Source organism: Heteronotia binoei, chromosome 5 (assembly GCF_032191835.1).
Source record: "Heteronotia binoei isolate CCM8104 ecotype False Entrance Well chromosome 5, APGP_CSIRO_Hbin_v1, whole genome shotgun sequence".
Taxonomy (NCBI): Eukaryota; Metazoa; Chordata; class Lepidosauria; order Squamata; family Gekkonidae; genus Heteronotia; species Heteronotia binoei.
Genome location: NC_083227.1, coordinates 2,021,769 through 2,041,157, shown reverse-complemented (window position 1 = coordinate 2,041,157; position 19,389 = coordinate 2,021,769).

The window sequence follows — 19,389 nt, the reverse complement described above, 5'->3', positions numbered from 1 at the left end:
TTGCAAGGCCAGCCCCCAACCCCTATGTCGGCGAGGCGGCGCTTTAGCAACTGATGGTCGACTGTGTCAAATGCCGCCGACAGGCCTAATAACATCAGTACCGCAGTGCCGCCCCGATCCAGATGTCGCTGAAGGCATGAAGCTCCCTCACCTGTCCTGCCTGTCTCTTCTCCTCTGCCTGGCTCAGGAGGAAACCTTCGGCCAGGGCCACCGCCTGGGAACTGGTCTCCGGCCCACATCCTCTGACCCAGCCCTGCATTTCCTGGGGCAGGAGAGTCAGGAACTGCTCCAGGATCACCAGCTCCACGATCTGCTTCTTGGTGTGCCTCTCCGGCTCCAGCCACTGCCTGCAAAGTCCATGGAGCTGGCTGCAAACCTCTCGGGGCCCATTGGCCTCATGGTAGCAGAAGTGCCTAAACCTTTGGCTGTGTCCATCTGCAGTCCAAGTCTCCCGAGGCAAGACCTCTGGCTCAGCTCTTTCCCAAAATTCAGCACCACTTCCCACTTGCATGGGATGGGGGCCTTTCCTTGAGCCCTTGCCAATTCCAGGTCCTTCTGGGTCCTCCTCTTCCATCTCCTTCCCTTCCTCTTGGGCAGCCTCCAACTCTGGAAACATTCATTTACTTATTTGGCTATGAAGAGAAGGAGGAAAACATATCAGAACGGCAGAAAGAAATCAAAAGGGATCAGAGCTACATCACCAACCCTGGTCAAAAGACACCGAGTGATCCCCCCAGTGAATCAGATGGAGCCTCCTTGTTTAGTCTGCAGACCAGGACCACAGAATCATGGAGTGGGAAGGGACCTCCAGGGTCATCTAGTCCAACCGCCTGTGCAATGCAGGGCTTTGTATGGGGGAGCCCCTCCTTTCAACTGAGCCAGGTAACTGCTGGGCAGCCAGTGGAGAGATGGCAGAAGGGCAGTAATGCAGGTGCTCCATCTAGCTGTTGATAACAGTCGAATTGCGGCATTCTGCCCCAACTGGATATCCCACAAAGCAGTAGACAAGTTTACCTTTAAGGCCAACTAAGTTTTATTCGAAATGTAAGCTTTCGTTTACTCTTAAGCAGACTTCATCAGACAAGTGGGAATGGGAATTAAGAAATTCTTAATATAAGTGGGCAGTGTGGAATCATGGAAATGTTTTTAGCAGATTAAAAGAATCACAAATAGGGGTTTGTGTTTGTTGAAGAAACACTGGAGTGGAGGGTGATGAAAAGCAGACGGCTGTCGTAGGTGCGAAGTGCCATAAATCTAGGTAACATTCTGGCCTTGTTAGTTTAAACAGAGGGCATGGTTTCCCAAGAGATTATAACATCCATAAAGTTTGCCATAGGATGGGTTGGTATATACAATAAGACAAACAGCCAATATTTGAGTATGTCAATACAAAAAAAAACAAAAACAAAAAAAACCCCACCAAATATTCTGATACATTGTTCTGAAAGAGAAATGATACTTGTCTGATGAAGCCTGCTGAAGAGCATACGAAAGCTTACCTTCTAAATAAAACTTAGCTGGACTTAAAGGTGCAATTGTCTACCGCTTTGTTCTACTGCTTCAGACCAACATGGCTGCCTACTGGGATCTATCTACATGGATATCCCACATATATTCTGATAGGAGACCAGCCAGTCATAGAGGGCATTGCAGGAGTCTGGATGCCACCACGACACGGATCCAGGCGGCCACGCCAGCCATGTGAAGGTGTGGCTGGGGAAGGAAGGGGGGGAGGGAGAGACGGAGGAAAGGAAGGGAGGGAGGAAAGGAGATAGGGAAGGAGGGAGGAAAGGAGGGAGGAAGGAAGGGAAGGAAGGGAGGGAGGGAGGAAGGAAAGGAGGAAGGAAGGGAGGGAGGAGACTTTTCTGCGCCTTAACTTCCCTCTCCAGAAATCCTGGAGGGTCTAGTCACCCTCCCCTCCCTTCTGTCTCTGCTGGGGTCAGCTGAACTCCAGGGAAAGGGGGTAGCAGCAGGCCCTTCAAGACCCGCCCCCCCCATGCCACCACGACAAGGATCCAGGCGGCCACACCAGCCATGTGAAGATGTGGCTGGGGAAGGAAGGGAGGGAGGGAGCGAGAGAGGGAGGAAAGGAAAGGAGGGAGGAAAGGAGATAGGGAAGGAGGGAGGAAAGGAGGGAGGAAGGAAGGGAAGGAAGGGAGGGAGGGAAGGAGGGAGGGAAGGAGGGAGGGAGGGAGGGAAGGAGGGAGGGAGGGAGGGAGACCTTTCCTGTGCCTTAACTTCCCTCTCCAGCTATCCTGGAGGGTCTAGTCACCTTCCCCTCCCTTCTGGCTCTGCTGGGGTCAGCTGAACTCCAGGGAAAGGGGGGAGCAGCGGGCCCTTCAAGACCCCCCCCCTTTCCATCCGGCGTCACTTCTGTCTTCCCGCATTCCCTTTGGACTTGTCCAGGCCTCCCTCAGCAGATGGTAGGGCTGCCAACCCTCCCGCCCTGCCGGGGGACCCCCGAGTTAGCACCTTCTTCCCCCGCTGTCCCAAAAAACAAAAGCGGGGGGAGGGAAGGGGGCGAACGGCGCAAAGGCCGCGAGTCTGGGTCGGTCAGAGGCTGCTGAACCCGTCTTGAAAGCAGCAGAAAGTTGAAGGCCTGCCTAGAAGAGGCGGCAGCGGCGCACAGCGGCGGCGTCAGCCTGCTCCGCTCCCCTCCCCTGTCCCCTCCCCTCTGAGGTCAAGGAGTCAGGAGAAGGCCAGGAGTCAGGCTGCAGGCAGCAAGAGCGGGCAGCAGCGCGCAGCGGCGGCCTGTTCCACTTCCGCTCCCCTCCAGTCCTCTGAGGTGAGAGGGCAGGGCAGGCCAGGACTCCCGGCAGGAAGAGCGGGCAGCGGGCAGCGGCGGCGGGGCCTCTTGCTTCCCTCCCTCCAGTCCTCTAAGGTGAGGGGGCAGGGCAGGGCAGGCCAGGACTCCCGGCAGGAAGAGCGGGCAGCGGGCAGCGGCGGCGGGGCCTCTTGCTTCCCTCCCTCCAGTCCTCTAAGGTGAGGGGGCAGGGCAGGGCAGGCCAGGACTCCCGGCAGGAAGAGCGGGCAGCGGGCAGCGGCGGCGGGGCCTCTTGCTTCCCTCCCTCCAGTCCTCTAAGGTGAGGGGGCAGGGCAGGGCAGGCCAGGACTCCCGGCAGGAAGAGCGGGCAGCGGGCAGCGGCGGCGGGGCCTCTTGCTTCCCTCCAGTCCTTTAAGGTGAGGGGGCAGGCCAGGACTCAGAGTTAGGCAGCATGAGCGGGCGGCGGCGGCGGCAGCCTGTTCTGCTCCCCTCCAGTCCTCTGAGGTGAGGTCAATCACATCAGAGAAGGGGAGGGGGCAGGCCAGGACTCACGGCAGCATGAGCGGGCAGCAGCGCGCCGCAGCGGCGTTGGCCTGCTCCGCTCTCCTCCTCTCTAAGGTAAAATCAGAGAAGGGAAGGGTGGAGGCAGGGGGAAAAGGTAGCCACAGAACGGGATGAGCGCACATGCAAGAGCAGCTGTCTGCTCAGCCAATGACCCGGTGACTGAGTGGAATTAACCCACAGCCCTCCCAATCTAGTTGCCAGCGGCTGCGCAGCCGCAATTTTGTTGATGCCCCCTCATTTCTCTCTGCCAGGTCTTTTGCAACGCGCACGGAAGATTGTTCTCAGGGAAGATTGTAGTCTGGTGCAGCATTCATCGTATCTGGCAAAGGTATCTGACAAAGGGAGCTTTGATTTACACTTTGGAAATCTTGCTGGTCTTTAAGGTCTTTAAGGATTCAAATCTTGCTCTTTTACTGCAGACTGACCAACACAGCTAAATATCTAACACTCTCTTTACGTTTATATGTGTCCTCTAGCTTCTAACTGTCCTCTAGTCTAAACAATGCAGAAAGTGGATTACAAAGGTAAAGTAGTAACACTTTACCACTTTACCTTAGTGATTCTCTTTCTGCATTGTTTATAGATTCAAATGGGCAGCTGTGTTGGTCTGAAACAATAGAACAATGTAGGAGTCTAGTCTCTAAGACCAACCAAGTTTTATTCAGAATGTAAGCTTTCATATGCAGGCACACTTCATGAGACTGTACCCCATTCCATTGTCTGATGAAGTATGCCTGCATATGAAAGCTTGCATTCTGAATAAAACTTGGTTGGTCTTAAAGGTGCTACTAGACTCCTACATTGTTGCACTGCTTATAGTATGTCATGTCTTACACAGGTCTCTGTTTGCATTATTTTCTAATTTTGTAATCACAGTCCTATTGCATTGTTAGATGTCTTATGCTGTCTGATCAGTAGTTTTGCCTTGAGTCTTGCAATACATGTGCTTAACAGAGCATGGATCCTGTTCCTATTTTTTATCAACATACATTACTGTGTGACTTTTTAATAGAAATGCATCATTCAAGTGCCATTTAAAAATACAATACCAGTTAGTTTGAACATGCACAGGATTGCTGCCCGAGAGGTGCAGGCCAGGTCTGCCATCCAGTTTTGGCATCTTGTCACAAACCAGGATGCAGTCTCAGAACCAGATATTAGAGATTCCCAGGGTTAGTCTTAATAAAGACAGATTGTGTGTGCCTTTCCCATTCCAGGGAGTGGTCACAATCAATCCACATGCATCTAAAGTAGAGAGACAGGCCAGGTCAGGTCAAACCATCTGGATAACCATCGCCTTATATTTCAGAATTAAATACTCCTCAAGCAATTTAGATTTTATTTGCATCTTTAGTGTTCCTCCCTGAAACATCAAAACATTTAAAACCAGTGTTGTGTCATGCTTAGATTGTCCAGCTAGGTTCTGCATGATCCAGGTTCAAATCTCCACTCTGCCATGGAAGCTTGCTTGTGTGACCTTGGATAGTCACACATGCTCATCCTAATCTGTCCCACAGTGTTGGTAAAAAAATTAAATGGAGAAGAGACCCATGGAGGAGAAGATTGGATTTATATCCTGCCCTTAACTGAGAGTCTCAGAATGGTTTACAATCTCCTTTCTCTTCCGCCCGCCCCCCACCACAACAGACACCCTGTGAGGTGGGTGGGGTTGAGAGGCTCTCACAGCAGCTGCCCTTTCAAGGACAACCTCTGCCAGAGCTGTGGCTGACCCAAGGCCATGCTAGCAGGTGCAAGTGGAGGAGGGGGGAATCAAACCTGGTTCTCCCAGATAAGAGTCTGCACACTTCACCACTACACCAAACTGACTCTCAAGTTTTTGAAAGAAGCTACTCAGTACTGGTGTCTGTCTGTCTAAGAGCTACTTAAGCTTGCAATTGTGTGTGACCTGAGAAGAAAGCAGTGACTGAGTCTTAACCAGATTGGGAATGGCTTCACGTGTTTAAGGGAGAAGCACAGATTTGTTGTGAATTAAGTGATATTACCTAGCAAGCTTCTGTGCTAAAGCAGCCAATGAGAATGGGTAAAGGTGGGGTACAGGGTGCCTTTATTGGCAGGTAATTGAAAATATTAAGATGTTAGTGTGTCATACTAGCATGTGGGAGACCCGGTTTCAAATCCGTACTGTGGCATGAAAAACTGCTAGGCCACCTACGGTCAGTCAGACACTCACAGCCTAAACCTACCTCCCAGGATGGTTGTGAGGATAGAAGAGAAGAAAATCATGTAAACCCCTTTGGGTCCCCAATGGAGATAACTTGAAGTAAATAAAAAACATTGTATTTGTGTGATAAATAGCTGCCAAACTGATGAGTATATTTGTTAACTCCACCTACAAGGCTATCTGTGATTGCTGTTTTTTCCCTCACCTCTCTTGCAGTACTCAGGGTTGCCTCCCTTCAATATTTTGAGAAGTCATGGCAAGTGGAGAAGGTCCATCTGGTAGTAGCGAAGCAAAAAAGAAAAAATACCTTTCAGTTTTTAAAGAGGAATGGCTGAGCGAAAGCCAATTCAAAAGATGGCTTCGTAAAAAAGACTTAGAAACAGCAGAATGTGTTTGGTGCCGCCGCACAATATCTGTGCGTTATGAGGGGAAAGGTGCCATCATAAATCATGCAAAAGGTATGAAGCACAAAGAGGTGGAAAAACTGAACAGACAGACACCAGTGAGTAGCTTCTTTCAAAAACAAGATTCTTCAGAAGCAAATCAGGTCACTGCAGCTGAAGTGGTCGAAGTGTACCACAGTGTTATGCATCATCATAGTTACGCTAGTCAGGACTGCACAAATAAACTGTTGCCAAAAATGTTGCCTGATTCCAACATAGCAAAAAATATGTCTTGTGGACGGACAAAAGCTGCCAGCATTGTGGAGAATGTTTTGGCTCCAAAATCCGTAGAATTGTTGCTGAAGGACCTGAATGCTGCACACTTTTTCTCTATAGGATGTGATGCCTCCAACAAGGGAAACAGGAAATTCTTTCCTGTGACTGTTCGTTACTTTTCTGTAACAGAGGGAATAAAAGAAGGATTGCTTGATTTCTACAATGACAATGAGGAGACCAGTGAGGCAATTGCAGCCCAGCTTTGCAATGTGCTACAGGACAGTGGTCTCAGTTTAGACAGAGTGTCATCGTACGTTGCTGACAATGCGGCAGTGAATTTTGGAAAACACAAGTCAGTGTTCCAAAAACTTAAGCAACTTAATAATAGGCTGATAGATGTGGGCTGCAAATGCCACGTGCTTCACAATTGCCTTAAAACAGGGAAGAGAGCACTGTCTTTTAATGTTGAAGTCTTTATCTTGCAAATATATAGTGAGTTCTCATGCTCAGCAAAAAGTACAGACTCCCTGAGGTCCTTCTTTGAGTTTGTTGATATAGAATATAGAGATTTGATTCGGCATAGTCCAACACGGTGGCTGTCACTTTTGCCCGCTGTTGAACGGGTTCTTCAGTGCTGGCCTGCACTGAGGGCATACTTCTTGTCCTGTGGGGAAGAAGAGTGTGAAAAAGTTCTTTGGGAAGGATTCAATCCAGAAGAGGAATCATCTCTTCCTCTATGCTATTTGTACTTTCTACACAATTTGATGGCATTGTTTGACCCCGTTGTGAAAAAATTGGAAAGTGCCAATGTCAGCTGTGTTGAACTTCACCAAATTCTGAGTGACCTTCGAGAAAAACTTAAAGGGAGGAAAGAGAAGCAGTTTTATGGAAGATCTGCTACAGCCATCCTACCCAATGTCTCCGCATCTCAAAGGGCAAAATTCCAAAGAGAAGCAGAGCAGACACTCTCAAGTTGCATCGCCTACCTTGAGAAATGGTATGATTTTGAGAATTCAGTTTTCAAAGATATGGCATTGTTTTCACTTGACAGTCCTGTGATTTGGGAGGACTTAGAGAATCTTGTCAAATCCCTTGATTTTGGCCCTGATATCATAGACACTGACAAGCTTTTTGATGATGTCTGCATTGTTAGAAAATGCCAAAAAGACATTTCTTCACAAGAAGAGAGGATAGACCAGAGATGGGTTCAGATCTTTAGGCGCATTCCAGACAGTGGTGTCAGCCATCTGTTGAAGCTGGTCTCTTTTGCACTGTCCATCCCAGTATCCAATGCCTATTGTGAGAGAGTATTCAGCTTAATGACGCAGCTCTGGAGTAAGGAAAGAAACCGACTGAGTGATAGCCTTGTTAAAGCAGAACTTCAGGTGAAGTTAAATTTCAGAATGTCCTGTGAAGAATTCTGCAACTTTATAAAGTCAAATCCAGAGTTGTTGAAAGCAGCAAGAAGCAAAGATAAATACCGTTTTCTTTCCCAAAAGCAGAAAGCAACATAAACATGATGGGTTCTCTTGTTTGATGTGTGCTGTTTGATTGTTTTTTGTTGCTGTAATTGTTAAATGTTTAAAGCACTTTATGTTTCTTAAATTATGACAGTTTCTCTGGTTTTATTCACTTGTTTGACATATGCTGGTTGCTTGGGGTGTGTGTGTGTGTGTTTTTTGTAATGTTTAAATGTTTAAATTAAAGCACTTTATATTTCTTAAAGCTTTTGGTTATTTTTGCACTGGAAGGAGGCCTACATGCCTAAAAGTAATGTAAAATGGGGGAAAGGTGGGGGTGGGAAGTGATATATAACAGTGTTTGAATTTTGTAAAAATGGACATTGCTTCACAGGAACGGCACGTTTGGGAGAGTGCCCAGAAAGTGACATCACATGAGGAGGCGGGGTTTTGGTGCTGGAAGTGACATCATTGGAATGGGTGGAAGTGACATCACTTGACCTTTGACCTGGAAATGACATCACAGGAAATGACATCACAAAAGTCTCCTGGCTCCACCCCCAAAGTCTCCTGGCTCCACCCCCAAAGTCCCCAGATATTTCCTGAGTTGGATTTGGCAACCCTAGTAAGCCACCCTGAGCCTGCCTTGGCGGGGAGGGCGGGGTATAAATAAAAACTTATTATTATTATTATTATTATTAAATAGGTACGCTCATGGCCCGGCCGGACACGGCCCGACCCAACAAGGTCTCATTTATGTCAGATTCAGCCCTCATAACAAATGAGTTCGACACCCCTGTGCTAAACCCATCTCCCACTATATTTTATGTGTTCTTTGTTCCTAATGGCAAACTAGAACGATGTTTATAATGTATGTTGCATGTTTAAAAGTAAATTACGTGGACAGGAACACCTCTGGGAAAGACGTGTCCTCAGTTTAACCCAGACTTGCAGGCAATAGAGCAATTAAGAGATTCCATTTATAGCCTTATGACAGTCTCACCAGTAGGGCTTTGCTTTGTAGCAGGAATTATTTCGCATATTAGGCCGCACACCCGTGATGTAGCCAATTCTCCAAGACGTTACAGAGTACAGGGCCAACTGTAAGCTCCAGGAGGATTGGCTACATCAGGAGGGTGTGGCCTAATAATCAAAGGAGTTTCTGCTACGAAATAAGCCCTGCACCATCGTTCTCCCATTCTGACATGTCACTGTTGGTTTCCCATGCAAATGCTATCCAGACCAAATGTTCTTTCCGTTTGTTAATGTCACTGTTTTGTCGCTGGATTCTAACTTTGCACCACGTTGCATTCTTAACCACTGCCCACCAGCTATATGTAGATCTGCTCACTGTACCCTATTCCACTGTCTGATGAAGTCTGCATGGACACAAAAGCTTACATTCTGAATGAAACTTTGTTGGTCTTACAGGTGCTACTGGGCTCCAACTGGGCCACCATTTCCCAACTTCCTCAAAGAGGCTGAAGAACAAATCCGTTCCCTTCCAACATGGACAGCGCAAATCCAAGCAGCTTCATGGATCTGGAGATCAATTGTACTCCTCGATCTCCAGACCCCACCTGGAGGGTGGCAACCCCCACAGGCACCCCAAACTGCACCGTAGGCTCGTCAGACCCCATGTCATGAATATAAGTGCGGAGGCCTGCCTTAACACTATGAAAGTTTGGGGCTCAAAATATATCATGACCTTAGCAAAAAAGCAAACACCATTTGGTCACTGGGTGTCACCATAACAAGCCCATTTGGCAGCGGCCGACCGCCCCTCCTTTGAGGCCCTGCAATTGTGCCAGATTTTGACAATACAGCCCACCCACCCCACCTCAGAATTGACCAATCATCTCTTTCTAGCATTACTTTTCGCTTGCTAAGAGTTTCTCTGCACGGGGAGCTTTTTTTCTTTTTAAATTTGATGCTGGATAAATTTGGAAAAGCTGAGAAATACTTGATAATCCATGTTAATACTGCTGCGAGGGTTTTGATAGCACAGCATCGGAAAAGAAAAGAACTGCCAACAATTGATGACTTGATTGTAAAAATAATCGCTATAGCGGAGATGGATAAGCTTTCTAACTGGTTAAGAACCAAACCTGAGAAATATGGCGACAAAAACTGGACTTTATTTTATAGATAGATAGATGAATTTATTGTCATTGTTCTCAACAAAAAGAGAGCAACGAAATGAGGTGCTCTTCCACAAACATACCAACACATCAAACACACATATTCATAAACCATTTAAATACATCTAAAACCATTAAACCATTTAAACCATTTAAATACATCTAAAACAGATAAACATTCATAAAACCATTTAAACCATTTAAACCATTAAATAAACATTCATAAAACCATTAAACATTCATAAAACCATTAAAACCATTTAAACCATTAAATACATCTAAAACAGATAATCCTTCATAACCCTGCATTTAACCTAACCACAGCACTTGGATAGAAACTGTCCTTAAATCTGTTTGTCCTAGCCTTCAACACTCTATATCGTCTACCTGACGGTAAGATCTCAAAAAGCAAATGGCCCAGATGTGTATGGTCCCTTAGGATCATTTGTATCTTCCTTTTACATGCCATATTATACAGATCCACCAATGAGGGGAGAGAACATCCACAAATCTTTTGTGCTCTTCTCGTCACTCTTTGGAGCACCCTTCTCTCTGCTTTATGATTGGTTAACGAAATGTTGCAATGTCAAAAAAAGACAGAGTAGAAGAGGTTTCTGCCAATCAAGAGTTAGTATTTTCGTTAGTTAGAAATGAAGTACCTCGTGAGGATGAATATATCATAGTTTATATTTTGACAGCGGCAAGAATACTTTTCGCCAAGGGTTGGAGACAAAAATCCATCCCGCAAAGGGACGATGTAGTTCAGAAAATACTTCAAGTAGCAGAAATGGACATTTTATCTAATTTAGTTAAAGGGATGCCGAAGATTGTTGCTGTAAAAAAATGGGGAAAATTCTATAATTGGTTGGGGAAAAAGTGATTTCTGTTTTATACTACTGTTTTATGTTTATGATATAATTATTTAATTTAAATAGGAAAAAGGTTTAAAATTTGGTTTCGTAACCACAATCCATCTCTCTTAGTACAAAAAAACAAGTTTGTATTTAGATGTACAGGATGTTGTTAATCCTTTATGGTTTGTCTCTTTTTCTTTTTGCTGTTGTGTATGCCTCTGAATATGACTGAAAGAGCAATAAAATGAAAAACTCAAAAAAAAAAAGAGTTAGTATTTATCTTTCCTTTCCCATATATTTGTGTGGGGTTGTATGTAACATGTTTGATACAAGTTTTATCGTGTTCTCTACTTTCATTTTTGTGTACTGTGCTGTTGTAATATGTCAACCGTTTGCTTGTATTGTCTGTTGTTTGTGGTCTGCTATGAATAAATAAAAGGTAAAGAGTGAAAAAAAAAGTTTCTCTGCAAGTGGGGGGGGGGGGGAGAAAAAAAATCATTGTTAGGTGATAACCATCCGAAATACTTAAATGCACCCGACTCTGGCAGCCATTCACACTTGTTCCTTCCCCCCCCCCCCCCAAAAAAAAAACCTGGCCAAAAGGAGGCAGGTGAAGGGGGTGTTTTGGAGGGACATTCCAGGGGGGCAATATGGAAGTATTTAATGGCAACGGACTGGCAGGGTACCGGGGAGAAGAGATCTGAACCTTTAAATTGCAGCCATTCCCGGCCTAACGATAAGTAAATAAACAGTTCACAGCTGCAGGGACTAAACAGAGAAACACATCGATCTCTCCGAGGCGTGATTGCTGAGTTCGTAATTAAGTGTGAAATGTGAACCTTCCATCACGGCAGTGTGAGATGCTGGAGGTCTCCAGCGGTAGGAACACCCCCAGCCCCCCCCCCCCGGCCTCATTAACCCTTCAAACACCCTTGGGTGAACGGCAGAGCATCGGCTTCCTGCAAAACCAAATCTCTTTTGCATGCCATTAGTATGGGGGGGGGGGGGAGAGCTGCTGCATGCTGGGAACCTAGCATTGCTTTCTTTTTGTATCTTTTCAGGGGCTGCACGCTTGGACAGATATAGAAAAATCCCTTGTGTTGGAAATCCCTTGTGTTGGTTGAGAAGCCAGTTTGGTGTAGTGGTTAAGTGTGCGGTGGCCAAACTGGGGCTCAGGAGTCACATGTGGCTCTTTCACACATATTGTGTAGCTCTCGAAGCCCCCAATACCAGCTTGGAGAAGGCCAGGGCTTTTCTTGAGCAGGAACATACAGGAACGCAGTTCCAGCTGGTTTGGTGTCAGCGGGTGTGGTCTAATATGCAAATGAGTTGCTGCTGGGTTTTTCCTACAAAAAAAAAAAAACCCTGAGAAGGCATTTCACTCTTTAAATCATTTCTCCGAGCCAAGCCAACCGGCATCTAGGAGAATACATTTAAAGTTAAAGTTGCTTTCTTTCCCCTCCCCTTCCTCCCCCATCTATTTTCCTTCCTTCCTTCCTTCCTTCCTTCCTTCCTTCCTTCCTTCCCATTGCTAATCTGAGTAGACCAGGGGTGGTGGTGGTGAAGAAGCTTGAAGTGCCCTGCCATTTCTTTCTTCCTTCCTCTCTCTTGCAGTCTTTTCCTCTTCCTTCCTTCCTTCCTTCCTTCCTTCCTTCCTTCCTTCCTTCCTTCCTTCCTTCCTTCCTTCCTTCCTTCCTTGCCATTGCTAATCTGAGTAGACCAGGGGTGGTGGTGGTGAAGAAGCTTGAAGTGCCCTGCCATTTCTTTCTTCCTTCCTCTCTCTGGCAGTCTTTTCCTCTTCCTTCCTTCCTTCCTTCCTTCCTTCCTTCCTTCCTTCCTTCCTTCCTTCCTTCCTTCCTTCCTTCCTTCCTTGCCATTGCTAATCTGAGTAGACCAGGGGTGGTGGTGGTGAAGAAGCTTGAAGTGCCCTGCCATTTCTTTCTTCCTTCCTCTCTCTGGCAGTCTTTTCCTCTTCCTTCCTTCCTTCCTTCCTTCCTTCCTTCCTTCCTTCCTTCCTTCCTTCCTTCCTTCCTTCCTTCCTTCCTTCCTTCCTTCCTTCCTTCCTTCCTTCCTGTCTTGTGGCTCTCAAACATCTGAAGTTTATTCTATGTGGCTCTTACATTAAACAATTTTGGCCACCCCTGTTACAGAGTGTAAGTCAAAGTGCAGTCAATAGGATGGGGCTTCCAATGAATTATAGAGTTTGGACTACAGAAAGCTGAAGACAAACAGAAATCTGGCAGAGAGCTGAAACAAAACATGAGCTTCAAATGTGACATGTTAAATAGTGCTGCTGAAACTACCTAGTCTGGAGGATCCTTGCAGCAATAGGCAGCACTGCCACAGCACAGGCTCTGCCTCTTTACCGACGCAGCTTTCTGGCCATTTTATTACAGTACAGTCCTATTTACCCGTGCAAAAAGCCTTCTTGCATCATTCCATTTCACAAAGTTGATGGAAAGCCAGGAAGTTTCTGTCTGCAGGGGCCTTCAAACACAGATGAGCACTGTAACGTGTGAACAACCTCTGCTTGCGTTCTGAAGCCCCAGAACGACTTTCCCACATGATGTTTCTGTTTGTGTGTTTTGTTTCTTCAGGGAGGCTGGGGTGGGGGAGGAGATATGCTACTGCAGGGGTGGCCAGCGGTAGCTCTCCAGATGTTTTCTGCCTACAACTCCCATCAGCCCCAGCCAGCATGGCCAATGGCTGGGGCTGATGGGAGTTGTAGGCAAAAAACTTCTGGAGAGCTACCGTTGGCCACCCCTGTGCTACTGCGCTGATGGAAAGGGCGGCTGCATGTTCCCTTCACACATTATGTCTGCCCAGTTCGCTAAAAATGCAGTGAATGAAGGCAACCCAGAAATGCAGCTCCATTTTTTTTATTTTTATTTTTTTAGTAATCTGCCAATTTAACTGCTTGCTACAAGCAATTCAGCACTGCCGGTCAGACAGCCCTGGAAAATCTGATTGCCAGCTGTAGCTGTTTGGGGAATTGACCTGGTGGAATTGAACTGCCCAGATTCCTGGAATTTGGTTGGAAGACAAGATTAACAGCAATCCCTTTTCAAAAAGCAGCTTAAACGGGGATGGGGGGGGGGGCAACAGACCCTCAAAATAGCAGCAAGCCACTAAATGTGATGTTCGGCTTTTGGTTGCTATGCCTGATTGTGCTGGCGAGACATTTCAGCAAGAAAACACGATGAAAGGAAACGTTTCAGATCATAACTCAGGAGAGAGCTTTCAATAACCCAACCAGCAATATTAAAGGAGATAAATATTTTAAAACACCCATTACAGGGTGTTTATAAGGATCGAGCTAAAGCTAAGCTCTGTCTCAGGCAGGATGGAAACTTTGTTGAAATTAGCTGAAAGGAATTGCCAGTTTTGGTACCCGGTCTCAGAAGAGAAAGCAACAGCCCACAGGAGCGTGAGGCTTTCTGAAGGGTGGACGGGAATTAACCCTTCTGTTTTGTATAGTCCATTTTAAGTAAAGGTTCTTAATTAATTATATTATCTTCTGCTAATGCAGTCACAGAAAACTACGGATAGATAAGTGGCATTGTCATGGAGGAGCATAGGAGGAGAGGCGGTCCTGCAGCTAGCCATGCATGACTGTTTATGGGGTGTTGAGACTACAAAATCCATGGTGCATTGCACAAGTGAATATTTCTCCAAAAGGCCACTGCAGAGCTGGAAAAGATACAGAAGAGGGCAACCAATTTGAGGGTTGGAGCACGCTTCCTATGAGAAAAGGCTGAAGAGTTTGGGACTTTTCCATTTAGAAGAGAGATGACTAAGGCAGGGGACATGATAAGAGGATTATCAAGAGCCAGTTTGGTGCAGTGGTTAAGTGTGCGGACTCTTATCTGGGAGAACCGGGTTCGATTCCCCACTCCTCCACTTGCAGCTGCTGGAATGGCCTTGGGTCAGCTAGAGCTCTGGCAGAGGTTGTCCTTGAAAGGGGAACTGCTGTGAGAGCCCTCTCATCCCCACCCACCTCACAGGGTGTCTGTTGTGAGGGAGGAAGGTAAAGGAGATTGTGAGCTGCTCTGGGACTCTTTGGAGTGGAGGCGGAATATAAATCCAATATCTTCATCTACCTCACAGGGTGTCTGTTGTGGGGGAGGAAGGGAAAGGAGATTGTGAGCCGCTCTGAGTGGAGGGCAGGATATAAATCCAATATCTTCATCTTTTCATAAAATTATGCATGACAAAGAGAACTTTTGCTCCCTCTCCCAAAATACTAGAACCTGAGGGCATCCAATGAAGCTTAATGGGCAGTTGGTTCAGGATGGGCAAAAGGAAGTACTACTTTACCGAGAGAGTGATTCAAATGTCGAATTCACTGCCAGAAGATGTAGTGATTGCCACAGGAATAGAGAGCTTTAAAAGGGGCATTAGATAGATTCATGGAGGATGTCTGTTTAGACCCAGGTTTCACCTAGAATCGATAGCATTTCCCTAGCCAGTTTGGTGTAGTGGTGAAGCGCACAGACTCTTATCTGGGAGAACTGGGTTTGATTCCCCACTCCTCCCCTTGCAGCTGCTGGAAGGGCCTTGGGTCAGCCATGGCTCTTGTAGGAGTTGTCCTTGAAAGGGCAGCTTCTGGGAGAGCTCTCTCAGCCCCACCCACCTCACAGGGTGTCTGTTGTGGGGGAAGGAGATAAAGGAGATTGTAAGCCGCTCTTTGATTCAGAGAGAAGGGTGGAGTATAAATCGGAGGTCTTCTTCTTCTGAAACTATCATTTTCTCCAGGGGAATTGATCTCTGTGATCTGGAGGCCAGTCATAATTCCAGGAGATCTGCAGACACGATCTGGAAGCTGGCAAGTTTCTTTGGTGCTGATCTTAACAGAGCATAAATAGGTCATAAAACCGGCACCACCCAGGGCTTTGGGCAAAAACCGTCTCACTTCATTTTGCTGGAGCCCTTTGAAACGTTCGCAGTTCCACTACTTATTAATAGCACCGGGGTTTTTTTTATTATTTGAAGGCAAACAATTCTGAAAACCATTGCGAGCCGGATCGTAAAGGGCACGGTGGAAACTGCATTCGGTTTCACAGGCTTGGAAGAGATTCAGCCGCAAATACATGATCAGAAACACATTGGATGTAATTGATCTTGGTGGCGAACATGAAATGGATTTTAGATCAAACCTTGCTCCCCCTTTGGTGCCACTAAAGATAATATGCATTCATTTCCTGTTGGTGAAATAGACTAAATAAAAGGCCCTTTTACAAAAAAATTCCCAAGCCGTGATCCTAAATATTTATCCCGGGCAGTCTTTACCACCAGAGTTTCCAGAATGCCCAAGTAACATAGTCCCACTGGCACCTGGCATTCTAATTTCTTGGGGGGGGGGGCATCAGAAGCCAGCTTGGGGCATGTGATTCACTAATTCCTAATGCCTACTTAGTTAATGTTGGTGTAATATAGTCAGGGGTGGAATTCTAGCAGGAGCTCCTTTGCATATTAGGCCACACCCCTGATGTAGCCAATCCTCCAAGAGCTTACAAGGCTCTTTTTTGTAAGCTCTTGGAGGATTGGCTACATCAGGGGGTGTGGCTAGGGTTTCCAAGTCCAACCCCAAAAATATCTGGGGACTTTGGGGGTGGAGCCAGGAGACTTTGGGGGTGGAGCCAGGAGACACTGGGGTGAAGCTAGGGGGAGGGGGGGAAAGGCGAGCCGCCCCGTCTCGGAGCATGCGACGCCGCTGCACAGCTGACGCCTCATCTCTGCTCACCGTGGCTGCTCCTCCGAGATGGGCTCAGCCTGAGCCCATCTCGGAGGAGCAACCACGGCGAGCAGAGAAGAGGCGGCAGTGGCGCGGCGGCGTCGCATGCCCAGGCTGAGCCTATCTCGGAGGAGCAGCCACAGCGAGCGGAGAAGAGGCCGCCGCTGCCGCCTCGCCCGCTCCGCCTCTGGGGTGGAAGCGGAGGGGGGGGGTGGAGGCGGGCCGGGGGCGTGGCGAGCCGCGAGTCCGGGTCCTAGAAGGGCCCGGATTCGCGGCTCGCCATGCTCCTGGCCTGCCTCGCCCTCCCCTGCACTGCTGCCGCCTCTTGGCTTCTCCTCTGAGATGGGCTCAGCCTGGGCTCATCTCGGAGGAGCAGCTGCGGTGGGAGGGGAGGGAGCAGCAGCGGCGCGGTGCGGCGGCCTCGCCGGCTCCGGGATGCGACGGCTGGCCATGCTCCCTGGCGCCGTTTCCACCCCCTCCCCCCGCTTCCATTTTTGGGGGGAGCGGGGGAAGAGGGTGGAAATCCTGGGGTCCCCCGCCAGGGCGGGAGGGTTGGGAAGCCTAGGTGTGGCCTAATATGCAAAGGAGCTCCTGCTAGAATCCCACCCCTGAATATAGTGACCTGCTGAGTCAAATTTTGCCAGGGGCCACAAACTCTCCCAGGGGGCTGCACATGAATCTTCGAACCCGGTCTAACCATGCGATACTGTCCATTCAAGGCTTTGCCATCTCGTTCTCCTGCACATATGAATCCGGCTTTTAGCTCTTCATCCACAGTACAGGGATAGAAGAGTTTCCAGCTCAACATTAGGAAGAGCTTCCAGACTGTTAGAGCGGTTCCTCAGTGGAACAGGCTCCCTCGGGAGGTGGTGGGCTCTCCTTCCTTGGAGGTTTTTAAACAGAGGCTAGATGGCCATCTGACAGCAATGAGGATCCTGTGAATTTAGGGGGAGGTATTTGGTGCAGAGTGGTAAAGCTGCAGTCTGAACTCTGCTTGTGACTTGAGTTCGATCCCAGCAGAAGCTGGGTACAGGTAGCTGGCTCAAGGTTGACTCAGTCTTCCATCCTTCCGAGGTCGGTCAAATGAGTACCCAGCTAGCTGGGGGGGAAAGTGTAGAGGACTGGGGAAGGCAATGGCAAACCACCCCATAAAAAGTCTGCTGTGAAAACATCGTGATGCGACATCACCCCAGAGTCGGAAACGACTGGTGCTTGCACGGGGGAGGTAGGGTTGCCAATCCCCAGGTGAGGGCAGGGGATCCCCCGGGTTGGAGGCCCTCTCCCCACTTCAGGGGCGTCAGAAAGCGGGGGGAGGGGAGGGAAATGTCTGCTGGGAACTCTGTTATTCCCTAGGGAGATTTATTCCTATACAAAATCATGGAGAATTGATCCATGGGTATCTGGGGCTCGGGGGGAGGCTGTTTTTTGGGATAGAGGCACCAAATTTTCAGTATAGCATCTAGTGCCTCTCCCCAAAATACCCTTCAAGTTTCAAAAAGATTGGACCAGGGGGTCCAATTCTATGAGCCCCAAAAGAAGGTGCCCCTATCCTTCATTATTTCCTATGGAAGGAAGGAATTGAAAAGGTGTGCCGTCCCTTTAAATGTGATGGCCAGAACTACCTTTGGAATTCAATTATGCTTGTCACAGCCTTGATCTTGGCTCCACCCCTAATGTCTCCTGGCTCCACCCCCAAAGTCTCCTGGCTCCACCCCCAAAGTCCCCAGATATTTCTTGGATTGGACTTGGCAACCCTAGGGGGCGGGGGTTGGACTAGATGATCCCTTCCAATTCTATGATTACCGTCCTACCTGGGGTTGCCAACTTCTAGGTGGCAATAATCAACTAGAAAAGAGAAACGCGGATAGAAGATCTGACAATAAAACATTACCATGATTGATCAAAATGCCCCCCATGCAAAAAATATGAATTCCTTAAATATTGTTATTCCAAACTCACAACCAAGATTTCATTCAACAATTCGCTCGACAATTCATAAATACGATATTAAGGTGCCTCAACTTCAAATTCCCATGAAACGTATTAGAATCCAAACTCCCAGCTCGAAAGGCAGAAAGTGCTTGTAGTAAAAAGCACTTATAGAGCACATTCGTCTACAGCATGTGTCTGTGCAGGGCATTTTTAGTAGAAAAGCCTCAGCAGGAGCTAATTTGCATATTAGTTCACACCCCCTTATGGCACGCCAGCCGGAACTGCATTCCTGTGCATTCCTGCTCAGGAAAAAAAAAATGCTCTGCATCTATGCCAGTTTGGTTTAGTGGTTACGTGTGCAGACTCTTATCTGGGAGAACCGGGTTTGATTCCCCACTCCTCCACTTGCAGCTGCTGGAATGGCCTTGGGTCAGCCATAGCTCTGGCAGAGGTTGTCCTTGAAAGGGCAGCTGCTGTGAGAGCCCTCTCAGCCCCAAACACCTCACAGGGTGTCTGTTGTGCGGTGGGGGAGGGGGGAGAGAAGGTATAGGGGATTCTAAGCCGCTCTGAGTCTCTGATTCAGAGAGCAGGGCGGGTTTAAATCTGCAGTCTTCTTCTTCTTCCTCCTCCAATGGGTAGACAACAGCAGCCTCTACCCCTGTACAAGTGACAGAAGCCATGCTAGGATTGCCAGCCTCCAGCTGGGGCAGAACATGAGGAGGCTGTAAAAGAATATACTTCCTAAACAAAAAGCACAACCAGTAAATTACAGCTTAATATAGAAATGACAGACACTCCATAACATTATATCAATGCTTAAGCACACTCTGCAGTGTACTGAGTATTTATGTTCACAGCATTTCAAGGGAAAGCACCGTAATGAAATTTAGAGGTTCTGGAGATTCGCTCCTGCCCAAAATGAGGCCTGGATAAGTAACAGAAAAGGCATCTTAATATGTCTGTCCGGTGCACCATGTGTGACAAAGCTTGTTTGCTGTGAACATGGTGGACTGTCTTGAGGCTCAGTGGCTTTTGACAATCTGCCCCTCATATATTAACATGCAGCTTTAGCTATATTCTGGTCTAACAAGAATAACTG